Raw genomic sequence first — 7,266 nt, forward strand, 5'->3', positions numbered from 1 at the left:
TAACAAAACAAACCCCACATGGTAAGAAACTACAACAAAAACCGAACAGAGAGGTAGAAAACTCCCTACAATCCCAAGGAAACAAGCAAACAAGCAAACATCACACTTTACTGCCGCGCCGATCGTCCGCGCAGCCCTCCCCACCCCAAGAGGGGGAGGGGGGGAGCCCCGGACCTACCGCGCCGGCTGCCAAGCTCTAGTTCGTTCGCTAATGTCAACCGGGATTGACGCTTCTCTGGCCTCAGTTTCCTAGGCGCTGTTTGCCTTGTGTGGCGTTCACTGCCGTGTGTTGTGTTGTGCGGTGGCCAGGAGTACTTCATCAGTGCCGGGGCTGCATGTGCTTAGTGGCTGACTTCCCTAAGTGCCCTGTGAGTACTGCCCTTGCGTTACAGGGTTATCTTCCCTGGGGCGTTCGGGAACCATTCCCGTAGAGGTTCTTGCTGCTCGGCATTTGCCTCGCCCTTGGGGCCAGCTGGGGCTTGGGGCCCTTGTTTGGCCCTGGGTAGGGATTGGTATTGTGCTGGTTAGGGCATCAAGGTGTTGCGCAGCCTGCCACCTAAGCGGCGGCCGGTTTCTGTTGCCTCTGGAGACGGTGTACTTTTGCGGGGTTTTTCTTTTGTTTTTCATTTTCTTGCCTGGTGGGGGTCTGCCTAAGGTGGTTATAGTTCCACTGGTAGTGTTTGGTGGCCCTCTGCTAGGCCCCCGTGCTTGTACACGTCTCAGGGGTTTTCAGTGCTATAATCTACCCTCTTGTTATGTTTGGGTTTCTTAACCGGTTAGCAACACCTTGCCCGGGCTTCCCGTAGTTGTTACCCTACGGGCCCTGGAAACCCCTGTCTGGGCTCGGGGGACCATTGAATGTGTCTTCCGGGTTCCAACCCGTCTTGAACGGGATCGTTGGTTGCTGTTCCCTTGTCTCCGGGTGACAGTCGCCACTTTTACCTCCGTCATGCTGCCTGTTGGGTCACTGACACCTTGACCCAGAGTCTTGCGAGTGATTCTCTGCTTGTTCTCCAGTACTCTCCTGATGTTATTACTGTTCAGAGTATAGGCGGCATCCGTGTTGCAAGCTAAGTTAGGTTGCTGCAACATGCTAGGTTGGTTTCCCACTCGAATGCCCGTGGCCGCCCCGTTTGGTTAGGTGCTGCTCGCCCCTTTCTCTCCATGTTCCCGGCTCCGGACCGTTTGCGGGTTTCGGGGTCGGGGCGGGGTTCAGTTGCGGCAGAGACTCGGGCGGTTTTCGGGGGATGCCCCGTTCGGGTTGGGGACGGAGGTTTGAGCCTGTGCCTCCTGCCAAGGCTTCTGGGTCTTACCAGCGGCCCTTTCTTGTTGCCTTTCCCATGGGCTCTTGCTTTTCTTTCAGGGCGGAGGGCTTGGAGGACGGCTCTGCCCCGGGGCCTCTGTTGTTGGTTCCCGGGGCTGTGGGGGTTGCCTGCTAGCAGTTCTGGGGCGGTTTTGCCCCTTCAGGGGTTTTTCTGCTGTTGGGCGTCGTTTTTCGCCCTTCCAGTCTGCTAGCTTCCCACATTTGCTGGCGCGTTTTTGTGTATTAAGCGTCAGTCACAGCCCCTGCTGGCGGCCATTTTCGTCTGCCGGTTTCACGGCATGGCCGCCAGGGCGGCATTGCGGTTTGTTTACATGCGTCTGGGTGTGCGAGCGAGCGTCACTGGTGAGTTTTCAAAAAAATTGCAGGGTTTTTGTTCTCCTGTTGTCGTTTCTTTGTTTTTCTGGTGTTTTCTTGCCGTTGCCTGTTCCTCTGGGAACGTTTGGGTGTTGACTTTGGGTCTGAGCCTCTGGGTTTAGGCTCAGTGCCCCTGGCTGGTATGCTTGCTCCCACACCTTGCCCCTCGGTTTTCGGTCTGTTGGGACCGTTTTCCCAGGGCGTTCTGCTGGGGTCTGTGCTTTGCCTTTTAGTGGTGTTCTCCGCCGGCAAATGTGGTGGTTTGGGCTCCCCCTGGTTCGATTCTGGGTTCCTTTGTGTTACGAACCCGGATCCAGCGTCCGTGCCTGGAGCAGTGACAAACACGCCATCTGTGGGTCAGCTCCCGAAACCCCCGCCAAACGAACGACGACACCTAGTGAGGACAGCGTGTACTGGCCTCGAGGACCAGTTTCCAGTCTGGTTCAGCGCTCAACACCGCCGCTCCTGACCTCTGGTGAGGTGGTGCTCCGACGACAGCGCCATCTATGGACTGGATACGTCGGGCGTTTGTATCTGAGCCTGTGAGTGTGGTGTATTAGTGTCCCGATTATTAATGACGTGTCTGCTTACAGAGCCGACCTGGGACCACTGTGTTGAAGGTGGAGTCAGTCTACCCGAGGCAGCCAGTCTCCATACAGTGAAGTTTGCTGCAGCTGTTGTGACGTCGTCCCCCCGGAAGAACACTGTGGTGTGTTAGCCTGCCAGTGGAGTGGCAGTGGAAGGATTTACCCGGGACCGACGGTTGGAGACGATAATCCACTGGGGTATTGAGGACAGGAGGGTGATTGGTGATATCACACGAGACTCCTGTCTAGGGCGTACCCCTTTTATCGTTCGTGGAGTGGCCGTGCCAGCCTTGGTGGCTCAGTACCTGCCAGCAGACCTGCTGGACGTGTGGTTGACGGCCTCCACGACGGTGCCCCCAGTGGACCTGTGTTGTGGCTGACCTGTGGCCAGGGTAGACTCGGCGTTCTCAGAGGACACGTCTTGAGGCCACGAAGAAAGCACCGCGGACTCAGCACCTAGCTTCGAGGATCCATAGTCTCCAGCAGAAGACTACAGTGTTGATCCCCTTTGTAAAGTGTTAATACCCCTCCCCCTTGTGTACTCTTTTATTATATATATTAAACGGTGAAGGTGAACATTATATTATATTAAGTTCTTAGCTTTCTTTCCCTACTCCCTTTAAGTTACTTGCGTCACGGATCGCATCCCTTGATAGCCTCTACTGGCTTGGGGCCGGATATATATCTTCCTCTAACTACATCAGAGTAAGAACCCCGTTGCGTCCCGAGAGGGCCGTAACATAATTGGCATCCCCAGCGGGATCCGTCCCCTTGTTAAGTATGTTTGACAGGGGTGGTGAAGTGGCGTAATCCCTGTATATAATTCCCCCTGTGTGACGATTGTGACGTTATACGTCCTGTGCGGTGCTCAGTGACTAAGTGCGATATTGTGCAGTGCGGTGCTCGCTGTGATTAAGCGATTAAGTGCAATATTGACTAGTGCGGTGCTCAGTGATTTAGTGCAATATTGTAGAGCAAAGTGTTCGCTTGGACTCAGTGCAATATTGGGTAGTGCGGTGCCCGGAGTGATTACGTGCAATATTGGCAAGTGCAGTGTTTGGTGCAATATTGGCGTAGAACAGTGCTCGGTGTGTTAAGTGCTAACGTGTAAGCAGTGTGTTAAGTGCAAAGTGTTCCATCTGTGACAATGGCAGACAAAGCTACCATCGATGATCTGGACGATGTTCAGGCTTTTCTGAACAGAGTGGACTGTCTTGCCAGATTAAAGTATCTGAGCAAACCAGAGCTTGTACTAGTGAGCGCCTACCTGGAGATCAAGATCCGTGCCAGTGATTCCCGTGTGGAGATCTTGTCCAAGGTTCACCGGCACCTGAAGGCAGAAGAGAAACAGGAAGGCGAGACTCCTAGTACAAGGGAAGGTGAGGAAATAGCTTCCACGGAAAAGGAAGATAAGGGCAGTGACGTTGACAGTGATGCAGGTGAGCTTAATATCAGCTTCCTAACAGTCAAAATGCGTGCCCTAGAGATCAATCGCGAAATAGAGTGGAAGAAGTTAGAAGTAGAACGAGAATTAAAAGATAAAGAAATGGAGATGAAAGAAAAGGAATTGGCGATGAGGCGTTTAGAATTAGAAAGAGAAGAGAAACGAGAGAGGGAAGAGAGAGAAAGAGAAGAAAGAAGAGAAGAACGAGAAAGAGAAGAGAAACGAGAAAGAGAAGAACGAGAAAGAGAAGAGAAACGAGAAAGAGAAGAACGAGAAAGAGAAGAGAAACAGCGAGAGAGAGAAGAAAAAGAAAGACAGAGACAACATGAACTAGAAGTATTACGGTTAGGCGGTGGTCGGAGGCTAACAACGGACACCAGCGGTTTCGATCCGGTAAGGAATATCAAAATGGTCCCCAAATTCAATGAGAGGGAAGTCTCGAAGTTCTTTGCTGCCTTCGAGAAAGTCGCTGCCTCTTTGGAGTGGCCAAGGGAGAATTGGGCCATCATGATACAGTCAGTTTTGACTGGGAAGGCCCAAATCGCCTACTCTACGTTATCCCTTGACGACTCCGGCGATTACGATATGGTGAAGAAAGTGGTGCTCATGGCGTACCAATTGGTACCTGAGGCATATAGGCAAAAGTTCCGAAACCTGAAGAAGACCTCAGAGCACACTTTCACCGAATTCGCCACCATCAAGGAGCGACTTTTCCAGGAATGGTGTGCCTCTCGGAAGGTGGAGACCAGGGAAGACCTCGAACAGCTGATTCTGCTCGAAGACTTCAAGGATTGTTTGTCTGGAGACCTCAAGACGTACTTAGAGGAACAGCAGGTAGAGACCTTGAGTGCAGCAGCCACCATGGCTGAAGAGTACATCCTGACTCATAGGCCGTCTGCTAAGTACGTCCCAAGGAATTACCAGCGCCGGTTCAACAGACCTCATGATGAAGAAGAAAGACCCGTCCCACAAAGTACTAAGAAGACGCCCCCAAGTAGCCCCCGAAGAACAAGTCCTAGTAGTCCGAAACACCGTAGTCCGAGGAGGAACATGGTGTGCTGGACTTGTGGGCAGAAGGGGCACATAGCTGCTAGGTGCCGAGGCAGAAGAGGTGGCAGCGCACGAAGGGAGGTGATGTTGATGAGCTGTGGAACATCACCAGCAGGAAGCCAGTCGACGACGACGCAGGAAGGACCAAGTTTGTTGGCCCCTCACACTTCAACCGGGTATGTAACGAGTGATCATACTGGTAGATCTGTAGTAGTGCTCAGAGATAGTGGAGCAGCCCAGTCCCTGATCATGAAGAGCTCGGTACCCGAGGGAGTAAGTGTGGACGGGAGACAAGAGGTTGTCCTGGTTGGGTTTCCAAGGACGCAGTACATCGCCCCCTTAGTGCCAGTACATCTCGACTCGCCTTATTTCAGCGGCACATGTGCGTTGGCAGTAGTCGATACCCTCCCTGTGGCTGGGATTGACGTGGTACTAGCCAACGACTTGGTGACCGATTGGAGCACCAATCATCCCAAGATAGCGGACGAGTCAGCCAGAACATCAAGGTCTGAGGTAACGCCGGGCCGTGGTAATGTCCAAGTAAAGACAGACCCGGATGTAACTATGTTTAATTTGTCCTCTCCCCCGCAGATCGACAGTTATCTAGCAGTGTCTCCTGATTCTCTCGACAAGGAACATGAGGTTACGATGGAAGAAGTACCCGAGCTTGAAGAGAGGCCTTGTGTGCAGGCACCCACGGATACCAACGAGTCTGGAGCGAAGGCGGATGTGTGCTTGCGGTATGGCAAGTTACAGCATGTAGTGAACCAGCCCGAGATTCCCCAGACGTCAGAGGTATGTGACGTGTGTTCAAAAGGTCTAGTGCCCTCTTCGGTCCAAGCCAGGCTTATGGATGTTGCCGGCTATGGACATGACAAGTTCAGGAAGCTTATCCCTCAGATGACCAAACGTTTCCTAGCAGTATTTTGTTTTATTCTCGTTCGTGTTCTCAATAAGGATCAGTGGACGACCCGACGAATGATGGCTCCCATGAACATCGTGAAAAGGTCCCAGGGATTGGAGATTTGTACTGCAAGTGTTGCAGTTGAAGAAGGAACCTGGGAGGTAATAGATGATACAGGAGGTACATGTGATAATATGAGTGACTGTTTCCGACAGGTTGGCACCCCCCGCGTGACAGCTGAGCCTCAACACAGCGTTATGCGGAACGTTGGTCGACCTGACGGTGGCAGAGTGAATGCCATCTGCGACGTACAAGCAGCCCTGTTGGGACTAGGTGTGAACCTAGTAGGGTATGCTGTAAGTACTGCCTTGCCCACTGTCGCTATCACTCTGAATTATCAGACCCCTGTATTCCAGGTTCCTGTCTCCCTGAAGGACCATCGGACCGGTACCAGAAATGCCGTCTGTGATCAGCCATCATCGGTGCCACTACACAGGGAAGTGTCGAGTCACCCCAGATCGAGTCTACACGGATCCTTACTAGAGAGGTGTGTGATGATGTCCCTGTTTGCCATCACAGTGGAGACGTGGAAGACGTGGAAGGTTACGCCAGGCAGGACATCGCCTTCAATCTTCAAGTTGCCATTGTGCCGGAAATGGCTAGTAGAAAAGTTCTGTGGACAAGACAGCCTCATCACTCCAGTTCATAGTATAAGTAAGTCCATTTGGAGTTGTGTCGCCCTACTAATTTGGTTTGTGTTTTTTATAGAACCCCAAACCAAATTCTTTTTGGTGGGGAGGTGTTACGAACCCGGATCCAGCGTCCGTGCCTGGAGCAGTGACAAACACGCCATCTGTGGGTCAGCTCCCGAAACCCCCGCCAAACGAACGACGACACCTAGTGAGGACAGCGTGTACTGGCCTCGAGGACCAGTTTCCAGTCTGGTTCAGCGCTCAACACCGCCGCTCCTGACCTCTGGTGAGGTGGTGCTCCGACGACAGCGCCATCTATGGACTGGATACGTCGGGCGTTTGTATCTGAGCCTGTGAGTGTGGTGTATTAGTGTCCCGATTATTAATGACGTGTCTGCTTACAGAGCCGACCTGGGACCACTGTGTTGAAGGTGGAGTCAGTCTACCCGAGGCAGCCAGTCTCCATACAGTGAAGTTTGCTGCAGCTGTTGTGACGTCGTCCCCCCGGAAGAACACTGTGGTGTGTTAGCCTGCCAGTGGAGTGGCAGTGGAAGGATTTACCCGGGACCGACGGTTGGAGACGATAATCCACTGGGGTATTGAGGACAGGAGGGTGATTGGTGATATCACACGAGACTCCTGTCTAGGGCGTACCCCTTTTATCGTTCGTGGAGTGGCCGTGCCAGCCTTGGTGGCTCAGTACCTGCCAGCAGACCTGCTGGACGTGTGGTTGACGGCCTCCACGACGGTGCCCCCAGTGGACCTGTGTTGTGGCTGACCTGTGGCCAGGGTAGACTCGGCGTTCTCAGAGGACACGTCTTGAGGCCACGAAGAAAGCACCGCGGACTCAGCACCTAGCTTCGAGGATCCATAGTCTCCAGCAGAAGACTACAGTGTTGATCCCCTTTGTA

Source organism: Procambarus clarkii, unplaced genomic scaffold, assembly GCF_040958095.1.
Source record: "Procambarus clarkii isolate CNS0578487 unplaced genomic scaffold, FALCON_Pclarkii_2.0 HiC_scaffold_107, whole genome shotgun sequence".
Lineage (NCBI taxonomy): Eukaryota > Metazoa > Arthropoda > Malacostraca > Decapoda > Cambaridae > Procambarus > Procambarus clarkii.